Source organism: Rhinatrema bivittatum, chromosome 2 (genome assembly GCF_901001135.1).
Source record: "Rhinatrema bivittatum chromosome 2, aRhiBiv1.1, whole genome shotgun sequence".
Classification (NCBI taxonomy): Eukaryota; Metazoa; Chordata; class Amphibia; order Gymnophiona; family Rhinatrematidae; genus Rhinatrema; species Rhinatrema bivittatum.
Genome location: NC_042616.1, coordinates 129,964,395 through 129,980,771, shown reverse-complemented (window position 1 = coordinate 129,980,771; position 16,377 = coordinate 129,964,395). Strand labels below are relative to the sequence as shown.

At 43.7% G+C, this 16,377-nt stretch overlaps 1 protein-coding gene across 4 annotated transcripts in view; it reads left to right on the top strand.

Annotated features, from left to right (window-relative positions):
• The first annotated feature begins 805 nt into the window (after positions 1-805).
• JCAD (junctional cadherin 5 associated) overlaps positions 806-16,377 on the top strand; it is a 178,966-nt gene continuing 163,394 nt past the window's right edge. For 2 of the 4 annotated variants that reach the window (XM_029588620.1, XM_029588615.1), the window contains exons 1-2: positions 806-1,024; positions 6,126-6,331. The gene's annotated coding sequence lies outside the window, so the exon portion shown is untranslated. The remainder of the gene's footprint in view (positions 1,025-6,125; positions 6,332-16,377) is intronic. The other 2 variants (XM_029588619.1, XM_029588618.1) reach the window with 1 other exon arrangement.

The following is a 16,377-nucleotide window of genomic DNA, read 5'->3' as shown; positions in this document are numbered from 1 at the left end:
ACTAGTTTCCCCAAAAAGGAACCCTTTGGGTTGCCCCTGCAAAGTCATCCTGCCAGAAGGGTCCTGCCTTTTATGGGCGACCTGTGATTACACCAGCAGACAGGGGCCCCTTGCATTGCCTTGCCTAGGAGCACTTTCTGAGGCAAGCCAGGCCTTCGCATCCGCAAGGTGAGGAGCATGGCCCCACCAACTTACTCCTTGCCGTCTTCTCCCCTCCCATGGCAGGCTGCCTTTTACTAGTGGCCCTGCGGTGACAGCAGTGGGAGGGGTGGATTCAAGAGTCCCCAGCATCTGCTAGGCGCAGCGTTTGGAGGAAAAGTGAGAGCTTCCAGCTGCAGAGAGAGAGGGGCATGTTTGGGAGCTCCTGGTCCTCTGGTCCCAGCAGCTTGCTCCTTGGTGTCTTCTCCCCTCCTGCAAGCAGCAACGCAGCATTGAATTTAGCACAGGAACCTGTGCTGTTCACAGTGATTTAAGCTTCTTTCTTCTGAAAGGACCCTGATACTTTTCACAGATGCCCGTTATTTTCTGTGCAGCATGGAGTGCAGTAGGCTTTTCACGTTCTTGGTTGCAGACAGCGCCTTATTTGTATCAGTATCTGGCTCAGAATTCCACACATGCCTTTTTAGCACAAAACTATGTTATCTTTCTGCTCTGGAATGTTCCAGTTATTTAACATGTTAGCTTTAAACGTAATTGATTTGGAGTGTCGGGGTGGGGAGAGTGTGGAAATTTATATCTTACAGGGTTGATTTTTTTTTTTTCTCTATTTACTTCAGGCTGGGAGTTTGCTCCTTTTCCTGAAGGTAAATGTGAGCCTTGGATTCCAAATGTACCTTATCCATCCCTCCTCCCCCGTGATTCAGAATCCTGCAGTTAAAATAACACAGCCTTCATTCAGAGCTCAAAAACTGGAGCTGCTAGCAAGCTGCAGCAGACTTTGGATTCAGAGAATCCTTAGCGGACGAACTTCTCTTCCGTCTAATCCAGGACAAAAAAATTGTGATTGCTCCAGTTAGCAAGCAAGGTAAATATTTTACTGCTTTTCCGTGTATCGAAAAATGTTAGCAGAAAAGAACAATGCAGGCATGAATTTTACAAGCTTCAACACCATTGCTAAACTGAGATTCTACAAGAGCTGTTTTACTACTGAGCTTTTCTTTCCAAACTTCCAGGAAACAAGGAATTTGAGTGCTGGGAGAAGGATGCAAAGGGGATATTTTTTGCTTTATATTTCTTCCTGCTTCCTGCTATGGTAGATAAACTCAGATATGGCAAAGCAGATTCATCTTAAACAAGAAACTGTTGTACTTTTTCCCTTCTTTTAAGTTATGGCTCTTAAGTTTGTCAAACCATTGTGCTCTCAGTCCAAAAGAATGAAGCTGGATTGAATGTGCACAGGATGCCAATATATTAAAGTGTAACAACATTGGCTGTTAATGCACATTAGCTAGCTTATGTTATAACGGCCCACGGCATACAACTGAATTTTGTATTCATTTCCTAATATTAAAGTTAGTATTGATACATACATTACATTATCTCAAAAACTACACCGTGAATAGTTTTTTTTTTACATTAACAGATCTGTGTTCACTTCTGCAAGTTTTAACCTTATTTTTCTATGTGTTAACAGGGAATGAGCTGTTTTGCATAGTTTTGCATCTCATACCTCATTAGCATAGATTATTATGTTAAAACTCTTGTGGGCTAATTGCAATGCATTAAAAGTGCTGTTAATGTGCAAAAACTAGATTGCATATAATGCTAACAGCGCTAGTAATACACACATTAATAGGCCAATGCAGAAAGGCACGTTCAGCTGAACACACCTTTCTGCCTGCATTTCAAGGTGCATTTTCTGTCTGCAAAACATATTGCCGATGCAGCAAGGAGTTTTGACGGTATCTTTCAAATGGGCACGTGGAAGCACAAATACATGCGTGAATCAGCGCGCACCCAGATATGTGTCATAATAATTTTATAATGTTAGACAAACTACTGCTTATTTGATTGTTACATGTATGTTTTGAGGTATATGTTTTATATGCCCTCATGAATTTTAATGGTATGTGTGTAAACCGATGTGAGGGTTGTTTAAACTAAACACGGTATATAAAAAAACCCATAAATAAACAAATAAGTAAATAAATAAATATGTAATAAAATAAAATAGTCCCGGCGCACATATGTGTGTCTTCAATTTTGGATGGTAGGTGCGCTCAGCCGTGTCAAGTCAAGCTTGAGCTGCATAAGTTGGGAAATTTTATAACAGGTACATATCCACATCATGGCCAGTTTCATCAGTTTATCCACCAGTTTGCCCAGTGTACAGATAGGTCCTGCGTCCCACCAGTAAACCCAAATCTCTCAAACAGCTCCGAGCTGTCTGGAAAGAATTGTATTTATACTTGTTACCTCCTCAATAGCAGAAGTAAAGTTATGCGGCTCTAGACCTGGGCACACCCAGACGCGTACCTACTTACACGCACATCTCTTGGCCCAACTCCAAAACGCCTATGCACTGCCACACCGTGTCCACACTATACCCCTTTTTCGGTTCGAAGTGAGATATTCCCACATCAGGACTTGCGCGCACATGTGGGTGCCTTTTAAAATTGGGTGGACGTGCGCATGCGTACCTCCTAATTTTGGTGTGTGCATACCTTTTAAAATTCGCCTGTTTGTATGCAGAAAATATGTGTTTCTAAACTGGAGTAGGACTTAGCACCCTTGCACGGAAATCCTGTGCAAATGAGGGCATTAAGCAGTATTCCCCGATGCAGAGAGACTGCATCTGGCCAGCACACCTTTTTTAGCGCTAGAAAATTAACTCCAGGTCACAACTGGAGTTAAGTTTCCAGTGCTACTGCGCTGGCACTTAAACCCATTAAACAAAGAGGGAAAAAAAAAAAGTTTAATTAAAATGTTCATGGATAAGTACTGACTTTTCCACCTACCTGGCAGGGGGTAACAGGCAGGGCTGGCGCTAACTTCTGCACTGCCCTGTGCATAGAATCCCCACCTCCGCTGCCATGCCCCCCCCCCCCCCCCACCTCCGCCCCCAATGGCAACGTGAGAAGCCCTCTGTTTCTTCGGCCGCCAGAAGAGGATATGAACTTTCCTCTTCCGGAGGCCGAAGAAGGAGAGAGAGCATCCCCACCAGAAGAGGGTATGAGCATGTTCATACCCTCTTCCGGTGGTGGCGCTCTCTCCATCCTCCGCCACCAACAAGCAGCCGGCACGCCGCCTCCCCGGGTATGTCACTCTGTGCAATTGCACAGTTTGCACACCTGGTTGCACCAGACCTGGTAACAGAGTATTTATCTGGTTAAGTAATGGCGAACCGTGCCAGATAGCCGGATAAGTCCTGAACTACCAATGTATCTGGCAGTGGCTTCCCGATGCCAAATAGCAAGATAAAGCAATATTTATTTAGCAATGTAGCGGTGGCTGCTGTCATTTTTGGTTTGTCAGGGATGCCTAACCCCCTCCCCACCCTGCCTTCCTGAGTTAAAATGTGCATTGAACCTGTGCCAAATGCACATTTTACTCTAAACACGCTTTTTTTAAACACCCAATGCATTTGCTTATCATTAGCTTACTGTATCAGGAGTAAAAAAAAAAAAAATGAATAAGAGCGTTAAAAATGTGTGCTGAAAACCAGCGCAGTTTCATAATGCCCAGATTATGGCATCATCCTGTAAGCTTGTAAAAGCATTAGCACACTTTAGTATATTGGCCTCCATATGTGTAATTCACGGAACTTTTTTCTTAGCAGTGACATCAAAGTATTTGGGCAAATATTTACAGGAATGGTATTACCAGCAAGTACCTGGTTCTGTATTTGCCATTTTGCTTAGAAAAGTAAAGAGAAATACTGAGCAAAAAAGAATTCTGTTAAACTGAGCAAGCGCATCTGAGAAAAGAACACATAAGCCAAGAGCCATAATGAACACAAAATCTCCCTGGCATGGTTTGTAATAAATGGATCGTCATAAAGCATGTTAGAGATGCAACCAGGAGTAGAATGAATCTGTTTAGAACATAAAAACATGGAGGTCCATATTCAGCCGGCCCCTGTGACATAGTCAGAGCAAAGGCGATCGGCGCCATTTTGAGTACTGGCATCGGACGGACGGCGTGCAGGAGGTCGCTCCCGGACCCCCGCTGGACTTTTGGCAAGTCTTGTGGGGGTCAGGAGGCCCCCCCAAGCTGGCCAAAAGTCCCTGGGGTCCAACGGGGGTCCCGGAGCGACCTCCTGCACTCCGGCCGTCCGATGCCAGTACTCAAAATGGCGCAGATAGCCTTTGCCCATATTATGTCACAGGGGCTACCGGTGCCATTGGTCAGCCCCTGTCACATGGTAGGAGCACAAGATGGCGCTGATGGCCATGTGACAGGGGCTGACCAATGGCACCAGTAGCCCCTGTGACAAAGGCTATCGGCGCCATGATGAAACCGGCACCGAGGGTGAGAGTGCAGGGGATGGTTCCTGGACCCCCCGCTGGACCACCAGGGAGTTTTGGTAAGTCTTGAGGGGGTTCAGGAGGGTGGGGGATATGTTAAAATTTTTATTTAGGTGGCCGTATAATTCGGGGAAGATTCATGTATTCATGGGGAATCGCGATACGTTTCGCTTCCCTACGAATACTACGAATAGTGCAATATACGTTGCGGATCTCCAATACAGCGAAAACGAATGCACACCCCTAGTGGCAGGCTGGATGGAGGCCAGAGCAGACAAAGATTCAAGATCAAGGTACTGTAGACGAGGACTCAGGATAGAGTACTAGATTGAGGCTGTGACGCAGTGTGCCCTACACAGCCCTCCCACGGGGCTGGTTGCGGACCATGCTGGATGCCGGGCAGATTCCAGACGAAGATGTGGACACTGAAGCCGTAACATAGCAAAGATTCAGCAGAGACCTGCACCAGTGCGCGCCCTAACAGCCCATCCGTGGCTGGTCACGGACCATGCTGGAGCGGAGCAGGTTCAAACAGAGTCTTAGACATGGACAGAGCAAACGCACGAAATCCGAGGGCCAGGACAATTCAGGGCACAGGACCAAGACGAGACTTGGCTTCAGGCAAGGATTCAGGACACAGGACCAAGACAGGACTTGGCTTCAGGCAAGGATGATCCTCCAGAGGATTGTGCTGCAGGCGAGAAGGCAGGCCTTGTGCCACGAGGTGCCCTACACAGCCCACCCGTGGGGCTGGTCATGGACCACGACAATGACATGCCAGGAAACGTGGCGATGAGGAGCCAGAGATACAGGACATCAAGGCTGGATCACGGAACATCCGAGGAGCGGGGCAGGATAGGGTAGTTCTCTGAAGTAATGGCGCAGCCCGAGGAGCGGGCAGCGCTATCAGTACAGGGAGCGAGGAAGCCAAGCGTAGATACACTGATACTGCGATGATCCAGAAGAGACACTGTAGCTGAAGCCAAGATGGGATTGGACCCAAGAACCACAGAACCAGCCCGAGGAGCAGGGTAGGCCAGAGGAGCAAGTCCCCCCATGAGGCGCACATTGACCCCCGAGGAGTGGGTGCCAGACAGGGTCCAAGGAACGACAGCAGGCGACCTCTCAGGGATCCGCAAGAATTCAGTGCAGGATGGAACTTGTTGCCAAGTCCGTTTTGCTGGGGGCGCCGTCGGTGCTTATAAACAGAAGGCCGATGATGTCATCAGATGCGGGACGCCCCCGAGGTTCCCGCCGAAGAGGCTTCATAGGCGGGGCCTGTGACACGCACGCGTACCTAGGAGGGCCCAGTGTCAGAGCAGGGAGCGGCGGCGTCCATGCAGCCGAAGAGAGTCCCACGGAACCCGGCGTTGCAGGCAAGCCCGTACAGCGAGCAGTCCCGGGGAGGGCAGGAGAGCCTTTTAGGAGGTGAGCACTTGCGGTCGCAGCCGTCTGCGACCGACAGGCATAACAATAGTTTTCTAGCAGGCCCAGTGCTAACAAACTGAGAACACTATTTTTATTATTGTAAGTGTGGTAAGAATATTTGAATGCAGAGCCTTATAAATGTATAAAAAAAATCAAAGGCCATTTTTGTGTAAATTTTTTTTTTATTCTTCCAAAACATATTTTAATTAAAACAATATCATTTCCCTACAGGCGCTCATGAACCTGAACAAGCTATAGAACAAGGTTCCAGTGGGATCAGACAGCTTTGCTGAATCTGTCTGAGCCTTTCCCAAAAAGAAAATATTTTTGGATCTAAGAGGAGACCACCTAAACTCTAGCTCAAAATGATGGTGTAAGGGTAGTCATTGTCTTGCACTTGTCTTTTCCAGAGGTTGAATCTGCCCTTTTACTCCTGTGTAAGTAGTGAATTATTCCACATTTGCTCCTTGTCTCATGGACTTTAAGCTCATACAGGAGACTCATTGCCTTGAGATCTCTTTGATTTGCAGAGATGTGTTTGTGCTATTTCATTCTATAGGAGCATGGCTCTATAATTTTGTATTTGTGAGGTGGGGGAGTTAGTAAATAAAAAGGGCCGGAAATAAAATGCAGGGAGTTTGGGAGAAGGAGGGGTTTCTGAGGATACTCTTTTTTTAATTCACTTTTTCTCTGTGCACCTCTCTTTCAGGCCAATACAGTACAGTGTGCACTGTTAGCCGGCATTTGGATGTGCTAGCTTTACCCCTTATTCAGTAAGGGGTAATAGCATGTCCAAAATGCGCGTCCAACCCCCCCCCCCCCCCCGAACCTAATAGCGCCCGCAACATGCAAATGCATGTTGATGGCCCTATTAGGTATTCCCGCGCGATTCAGTAAGTAAAATGTGCAGCCACGCCGCACATTTTACTTTCAGAAATTAGCGCCTACCCAAAGGTAGGCGCTAATTTCTCCGGGCACCGGGAAAGTGCACAGAAAAGCAGTAAAAACTTCTCTTCAGTGCACCCTCCGACTTAATACAATGGCGATATTAAGTAGGAGGTCCCGAAAGTTTAAAAAAGTAAAAAAAAAAAAAAAAATTGAAATAGGCCCGTGGCTCGCGGGTTGAAAACCGGACGCTCAATTTTGCCGGTGTCCGGTTTCCGAACCCGTGGCTGTCAGCGGGCTCGAGAACTGATGCCGGCAAAATTGAGCGTCGGCTGTGAAACCCGCCACTCCTGTCCAAAAAGAGGTGCTAGGGATGCGCTAGTGTTCCTAGCGCCTCTTTTTACCACCGGGCCTAATTTAAATAAATTGTTTTACTGTATCGCGTGCACAGGAGAGTGTCCTGTGCGCGTGCTGGGAGAGCGGACGCTCGCCCGCTCTCCTGCGTTTTTTACTGTATCGGCCCGTTTGTCTCTGCACCCCATCTGTTTCACCACCTTTCTCCCTTCACCAACCTAGCCTGTTCCTGTTTCACTCTTTGTCCCTATTTCTCCATCTCCTCATGGCCTATTATTCCTTAATGTTTTAATTGATTGATTGAGAAAGTTTGAGCAACATGGAACTGGCAACCTTTTGTTATTCATGCAGTACCAGTTGACCTCCCAAGGTACAATGAGAACAACTCAGAGCTTCCAACACTGTGCAGCTTAGACTTGTTCAACAGAGATTCATAGCACAAGCCTATAGCTGGAAAAGGAGTAATGTTTGCTTATTTTTGTCTTATTTGCGAGGATGACAAGACAAATTAGAACCAAGTGGTAAGCAAGCTGGTTTCTTCTCTCTTCCTCGACTCTATAATCACATTTTTATTTCTCAAGTTTAGCTTTCCTTTCTCTCATTCTGGTCTGTGTCATTTCTACTGTCTCACAAAGTAAGGCTTGTCTATCCTTCAACCCTAGTACATATCTCTCTTCTCTTCTCATCTCTTTATTCCTTATCCCCACAATTCATTTGTCTCTTTCAACCCTGCTTAATTTTTAGCCTATTTCCTGTCTTCATCTCAATTTTGACTCTTCCATTGCCCAAAATTGTCTTTTCTCATACAATCTGTCCTTTATTTCCTCTATACCCAGCCCATCCTATTTTCTATTCTTTCTACCCATCCTTTACCCAATCATACCAAGGATGGCTACTGATCACTCATCATTCTCCTATGACCTCTCTTTATTCTCTTTCATTTCGTCTGCATCCTGTATCCTCTGTTAGCCATATATACTATATCCATTATGTATCTGTGAGGTGTATGGTGACAACAGTTACTCTTAAAGGTGAATTTTCAAAAGTTGCATGCGTAAATATCAGGATATACATGCGTAAGTAGCATATACTCGCATATTGCTATTTTATAAACCTTAAAAGACATGAGGAAGTAAGGATCCATTAGTAAATTTGCTTGTGTAAAACGGGGTATGCCAGGGGTGATCCAGGGTGAGGCCAGCGTTATTTGAGTAAATTGCTATTTTATAAGTAATTTATGCATGTAGATTTGGCAGCTTACTCGCATATATTTATATCTAGAGTAAGTGATAGTAAATGTCTTAAAAGTGAAATACTCACTGGATGAGGGTTCTGGGTGAAATCTGGGAAGTTGAATGAAGAGCCAGGAGGGTCTCAATGACCTGCAGATGGACTGGGCAAACTGATAGACTAATTGGTAAAACTGGTAATTTCATTGACATGCACATGTTAGACAACACTGGTCTATAGCCAAATTGCTTCTGAAATGAATGTAGTCAAACTTTACCAAATCTGGGTCACTGAAACTGAAAATGAAAATGTTGCTTAAAATTGTTGATCGGCTTTAGTTTTCAAGATATACTACTGGGTCAGTTTATACTAGCTAGATTAATCAAAAACTGTTACTAATGCATTAATATACAACACCAAACAAGACCGCACTGGACCTGTTCTATATTTAGATATACATGGCCTGTCTTTAGTGAATTTATATTCTTTTAACTCAGCTTACTAATTAACAAGAAGTGATGAAACATCTTTCTAATGCAAATCTTGATTTTTTATTCATTCAATAAAGATTTTTTATATGTGTATATATGTAAATATATTCTATACACGTTATTTCCCTTTTCTATGACACCTTATTCAATACATATCAAAAGTGTTACATCATTTCTCATTCACATCACACCCCATTTACAACTCTATCCCAATCACACACTCCCACATAAAACGCTTGTAAAAATACATTCTATGAACAAAACTCTCTCAAATATATTGTGCTTTTCAAATAACTGCTCCCACTAAGACAAAGCTGTGGTGAATTTCACACTCGTTCTTGGACTCGAACAGTTCCTCCAATATATCCTCCATCGGAAGTTGATGTAATCAGTTACATGGTCCGGCACACACTGCCCAAATTTCCGTGTATCCTTTCACTCTTCTTTGTCAAATTTGTGAATCACATCGATGGTCACACCTCACGATCTCCCAAGTCATGTAATTCATAACATAACTCAAAGTTCCAAAAAATATGAAAGCTGCATTAATGGTCACATATTACAGTTCTCCAAAAGGGTATTCTTTACAACATGCCCGACGCCATGGCATTTCGGCGGCCGTCCCGCCGCCTGCATCAGGGGACTCTTTCAACTTGAATCCTGGACCCGGAGCTCAGCTTTCGGATTAACACTGGCTCTCTGGCACTAGCAGATTTTTATATGTGTGTTCTGACATTCATTCACAAAAAAACATCTTAAATCAAACAGTCCTACTCACGGCATATCATATTGTTAGTATCATAATGTTACTATGTTATTCAAAGCAATACTGTTATACAGCTAAAATAAACCACCCCCCCCACACACACACACAAACAAACTTACCCACAATCACCATGAAAAATAAACTTCCTTTTGCAGCTGTGAGCTCTACCGCAAATCTCCTGGGTTTAAAACCCCACAAACCACACCCTGCCCCACGTTATGACATCATCGATGCGCAGCAAATCTCTTAAACAAACTTCCATGTAATAGTTTATACATTTTTACATTCTCACTAAATTGTTCAAAGAACCACATCCCTTCATAGAATCTCCCAATAGTTTATAAATCTCTCCTTTCATACGAAACTTTTGTCCGCATTACCTGTCACTGGAACCAACCCGACCTGGTTGAGAACTACTCCACTCGCATTCACCAATAAAATACTAAACCAATAGACTTAAATGAAGGTATTTTGTTCTATAATTTACCCACATAAATAAATCAACCCGTTGTTAAATTACCCACTCTATCGAGACATGTTGTAAACCACTGTCAAAATACTTCATATTATTGATGTAATGGACCACAAAGTTGACTCCTCTTTCACCATATTCACTAAAACAGACATTTCTAAATTCCCTTCAATTCCTGATCCCTGAATAAATTTTCTCTCACCTTAAAATTGAAAAAACTAAAGCCCCCACTTTCTCAATATGGACAGAGAAACTAATTAAACACCCCCCCCATTCTACCTCTCTGTTCAAACCTCTGGGCATTACAGTATCCCATTCCAAAACATATTTTTTGGTGCCCTTGTGATTGGTGCTCTTGTGATTTGGTGCCCTTGTGGTTTGAAATACATTGGTAAGACGGTCAGAAAACTGAAAATCCACATACAGAAGCACATGAGTTGCATGAGGTATAACCGGGTTGAAGCGCCCCTGGTCCAACATTGGCAGGAAATGGATCATAAAGTGGAAGATTTGAGATTTGTGTTGGTGGAGCAATTGCCCTTCAATATCAGGGGAGGGGATGTAAGCAAATTACTCGTGAGGAAAGAACAAAAATATATTTTTGAATGGGATACTGTAATGCCCAGAGGTTTGAACAGAGAAGTATATTTATAGAAATCTTTGAATTGCCACTTCACATTGGTAGTATTGCATAGTGCAGTAAACTGAGAGAGAGAGAGACTATCTACAAGGCCCTCATAGTAGTTAAGTATTTATATCTCTATAGGATGGCCATCTAATAGGTTGAAGTGAGGTGTTGGTGGTGATTTCGAGTTTAGGGGCCAGTTTCGCATGTAGAGTGAGATGTACGAACAGCACAGTACACCTTGGTGAAGATTTGATGTCATTTAGAGTGAGGAAAGTCTCACAAAGATGAAATTTCTACTATGTTCTCTCACCCTAGCTTGTTGGACTCTCTCTCTCCACTCCACTCCATCTCTCCCCTCTCCCTCCCCAAGCCCAGAAATGGGCAAAAGTGCAATTCCAAAAATGTATCACAAGTTGCATTATGTAATTTCGAGCATATCACACAGCCTAACACCAGGAAAAAAGGTGTAGTTATTTCCAGCGTTAAAACCGTGAAATAGCATGGGTTATGCTATTGCACAGTGTGGTAATACCCTTCATTTAACTAAATCCCGCCCAGACTCTTCCCTGATCCTGCCCTTCCCAAAAATTTGCATTCACACCATGTATTATGGTATGGTAAGTCAATTAGCTAGATAAATCTAGAAACTGCTACATAGAAACATAGAAATGACGGCAAAAAAGAACCAATGGTCCATCCAGTCTACCAAGCAAGCTTCCTATCATAGTATCTGCCATTCCATGCAGGTTACCTCCATGTATCAGTCAGTGCTGCTTGACGTGCTTGCTTATGGACTTGGCCATAAAAGCAGTCCTCTGTTTTTTCCTTAATGTCTGAGAATCAGTACCCCAGACTGTAAAAAAGTAATAGAAACATAGAAACATAGAAATGACGGCAGAAGAAGACCAAACGGCCCATCCAGTCTGCCCAGCAAGCCACTCAGTTTATCCATTCCCCCCCCCCCTTTTTCTCCCTCCCACCCGTCACTATTGGCTTCCAGCACCCTCCGGCCCCAACTCCCTTCCACCCCTCCACCATGCAGAGAGCAGCGCCGTATCCGCATCCCGGTGAACATCCAGCTCAATCAGGGGTAGCAACCGCCGCAACAAGCAGGGCACACCCCTGCCCCATACTCTTACCCACCCCTGCTTTGTTTGTTTGTTTTTTGTTTTTGTTTTTTTTGGAGATGGCAGCCCTCCGTGAAGGCGGAACACCAACCACTGGCCACTGGTTCGTGTTGGTTGTCTCTGAATCCAAATTCCTCTTTCCTTTCAGCTCCCACCCCCCACCTTCGAAGCAGAGTGATGTTGCAGTTGCATCAAAAGCATCAGAGCTGATTGGTTAAGGGTAGTAATCTCATGCATTTTGTTAAGGCATGAGATTACTGTCTGCCTTAGGCCTAGATTCATCATTTTGATATAAATTTTGCAAGAATAGCACCTGCGATAAAAGGGTAATTTTCTAGATACCGCAATGCATACTATTTTATCACAGGGAGAAGGAGAGAGAGTCTCCGTGTAAGATGGGCAACTAATAACTCGGGGTGAGGTTTTGGTGGGCAGTTTTACATGCACAGTCAGAGGTATTAACAGCACAGTGGACATCAGTGAGGATTTGACGTTATTTGGAGAGATGACAGATACCCAATGATGAGATTTGTAAATTGTACTTTTGACCTAGCTTGATAGCAGCTAGGTAGAGAGTGCATGTGATATATCGCATATGTGATATGTGCAGGTTATAAAATACAGGGGTAGTTTTTCATATGTCCATATACATGCGTATATGGAGACATGCACAACTGTTTGAAAGTTATCCTCCCAGTGTTCCTGTGCTAGAAGAAGACAATCAGCAGTGGAAAGGCACTGCAGGTAATGCCTGCACAGCATGGCTTTGAGATACTAAACAGAGCTGCATGGCCAAGAGGGAAGTCATCCTGGTTAGGGGAGGCCAATAGGGTTGTAGGGGGTTGCCTTTCTGTACCTACCTTTCATTGGTGACAGGCTTCCTCTCCAGAATGTTCCTTCTCCTTTCAACACAGGACAGAACATGTTAGGGCAAATTGTAAAACAAGAGTTGAAAATTCCAATAGAATTTCTATTTGTTCAGAATATTCTTTATTGGTAATGTTTAGATATTCTGTTTCTTTCCTTTCTTCATGTCCTGATATTGATTTTTATTATTTGGTGTATTTTGTCCAGTTTTGCCTCTGATTTCTGTGTCAGAGAGTAGGGAGGTGTGATAGTAACATTGTGATATCTTATTTCCATGACTTAGAATGCGTCACTGGTTCACAACAATGTAGCTGAGTTATCTAAGCCATCCCCATAATTCTGTTTGCTGTTACCCAAGAGAACTAATTTGACTCACCTATAAAATTAAATTTAAAATAAGTGGGTTTTTTTATATTCAATGGACTATGCATTTTGAATCAAGCTTTTAAATAATGTACTTTTACTTTAAAAAATGTATACTTAGAAAGTTGTGATATTGTAATTAAACAAATAATGTTTAAATCTTAAATATTTCCTCTACATGTAAAATATTTTTGTTGATCCTCTAATACAGGATCCAGCCTTCTCACATGAAGGGCCAAATTACAAATTTTCTAACCCTGGGGGCCAGCAACCAATTTTTGCATAGATATTAATTAACACCACCAAAAATATGCTTTTTTTTTAAGAACAATCTTCAAATAAGACTAATATATTAGTTTACTTTTTCATTACTATGTTGAATAAACATAGTTTTTAATGACATATCTATAATAGGAGTGAACAAACCTGAATTTGCCCATCTCTCCATCTGCGACACATGTTACTGGCACAGAGTAATGACAAGCAGGCAGGCAGGCAAGCCCAGAGTATAAGATCTAGTGAGGAAGAGGACAGATCAGTAACTTAGGCGAGGATCCTAGCCAAAAAGCAGAGCAGTGCTGCTGGCCCAAGCAGCGGAGCAAGCAGGGCTCCCAGGCCAGCAACAAAAGAGGAAGCAACATTAGCAGAACTGAGTTGCACAACTGGCAAGTATCCTTGGATCTGCCAGCTAAAAAGAGGAGGATATACTGGCCAGTAAGAGGTATGGACTAAAGAGCAGAATACAAAAAAAAACCCCAAAAATGCCCAGCCCCCCTCCCCAACACACACTCACACACATTAAAATGTAACTCTCACCTGCCCAGCTACCACACTCTAAAATGTCTCTCACCCATCCCCAGCCAGTCACCCTCCCCCCCCCCCCCCCCTCAAAATGATCCACTCACTCCCAGCCAGCCATTCACACACACAGGCACCCAAATGCTCCTTCACCATCCCTGCCAGCCACACACACACAGAAACATCTACCCACCAAAATGCCCCCTCACCCCCTTCAGCCAGTCTGAAACACCTGCAAATCACCAGAAATCCCCTCAAATTCCTAAAGTATCTGTAAATTTCCACAAATCCTTCCAAATACCCCCACACCCCCTAATCCCTACAATGTTCCTAATCCCCACTGGTAACCAATCTTCTCCCTAGCAATGGAAGACACACATAGGAAGAAAAGGAGCCATACTTACTTACCCAATGTCTCCAGGGCTCTTCTCCTGCCGCACAGCAGAGAGAGAGAGAAGGCAGTGAATCATCCCCTGCAAGAAAAATAAAGCATAATCCTCCAGGAAACTCTCCGACCACCTGCTCTCCTTCTTTCTTGGTGTGGGAAGAAGATAAAAAAGATTGCATGTCTTCCCAGAAGCCTCTGTTCCTCTTCCGCCAGGTGGAAGGAACGCAGCAGAGAGATACAGTCCAGATTATTTTCAAAGCTTGCTGATTAGCTCTGCTAACCAGACCATGCACAAGATTAGCACAGCAAAGCCTGTGAATTTTAGAACTGCTTGAGCCTAGCCTGCTTGTTCCTCTGCGGCAGCCAGCAGGCCGCACAGAAATGTTTGGGGGCGAGGGTGGGCCCACATTCTGGCCCACAAGCCGTAGATTGGAAAAGCCTTCTCTAAAAGATATTTTATAATCTCCAAAGTGTCCCACTTTTCAAACCAATTTGTCACATACCACAAAAACAAAAGTCTGAATTGGGAAAAATATTACGTTACACATAAAAAGGAAAATTCTTCCAAAGGGCCTTCTCAATACATAAAGTGCATATTTGACTGGGAGATCTTCATACACACAACAGGCACTTGAACTAATATCTTATAATGCCGGTAGCACCAATATAATCATCGGTCTCTTCAATCCCATATTTTAGGACTACAATTTTTCAAACATTTTTTTTGATGCAATCAAATGTCCATCAATATTCCACAGAGAAACCAGACACATTCTAAGTATCGAAATGCAGTCTGCCTCAGGGATACAGTCTCACACTGCTTGTAACAGTTTAGTACATATTATGCCGTTCCATTCCTTCATTCATCCCATGCCGTTTGATACTATTTAGAGTGAAAATCCAAAATTGTTCCCATTTCTCCGATAGAGAATGCCAGTTCCCTCCCATCCAACGTATTCAGTAGCTTTCCAATTCAAATCACTAAAAGAATGTTGAAAAGCCAAACAATGGGATACAATAGGAGCCTGCATATTATGTATATTTACACAACTTTGATGTTTAATCAGTCTCATACATATCATCCGTTTGGTACTCCCAATATATACAAGTGTCTGTCCACAAAGGTCACACTCTCCACACACAAAGTGAGAAACAATCTATTAAGATTTGACAGTTGTCAATCTCACTAATTAAAGATGGAATTATACATAAGCCAGTTTTTTGTTTTTTGGGGGGGGATTTGGAGATTATGCTCAGACCTTGGTGAATTTAAAGAACAAGCTCGTCTTCTGACCCAGCGTTATATGGACCACAGCTATCCTGCAGTTGCAATTATGATAGCATGCAAAAGAGCTCAATACTGTGATAAGGCAGTCCATTACGCTATCAGGCATCAGTTAGATCATCCAATATAGCATGTGTTTTGCAGCACTTCAATAAATTTATGTATTATTTATTATTTGTTTATGAACATTTGATATTTTGCCTTTTCTCAAAGTTGGTTTCAAGAAGAATTACAATAAATTTAAATAAACAAAAGCAATAGTACAGCTTATAGTCAAATCAGAATTTGCAATTAATGAAGCACTGAGATCCCAAGAAGTTTAGGAAATCCCATTTGGGAATAGTTTGAAGACCCAGTTATGTCCCTGTGTGTTTAATAGGGATGTGCAGAGGGACGCAATACGTTGCATTCGGGATTCGTATTCGTCGGGGGGCAGATACGTTGCATTCGGCAAGGGGGCCCCCCAATACATTTATACGTCAATTCTTATTCGTTTCATGGCTAAAATTAAATTAACTGCAACCCCCCACCCTCCTGACCCCCCCAATGGATGCCCAGCAATGGATGCCCAGCGCCATCTTGTGCTCCTACCATGTGACAGGGGCTGACCAATGGCACCGGTAGCCCCTGTGACATAGTAAGGGCAAAGGCTATTGGCGCCATTTTGAGTACTGGCAGCCGACGGCCCGAGTGCAGGAGATCGCTCCCGGACCCCCGCTGGACCACCAGTGACATTTGGCAAGTCTTGGGGGACCCTCCTGACCCCCACAAGACTTGCCAAAAGTCCAGGGAGGGGTCCGGGAGCGACCTCCTGCACGCGGGCCGTCGG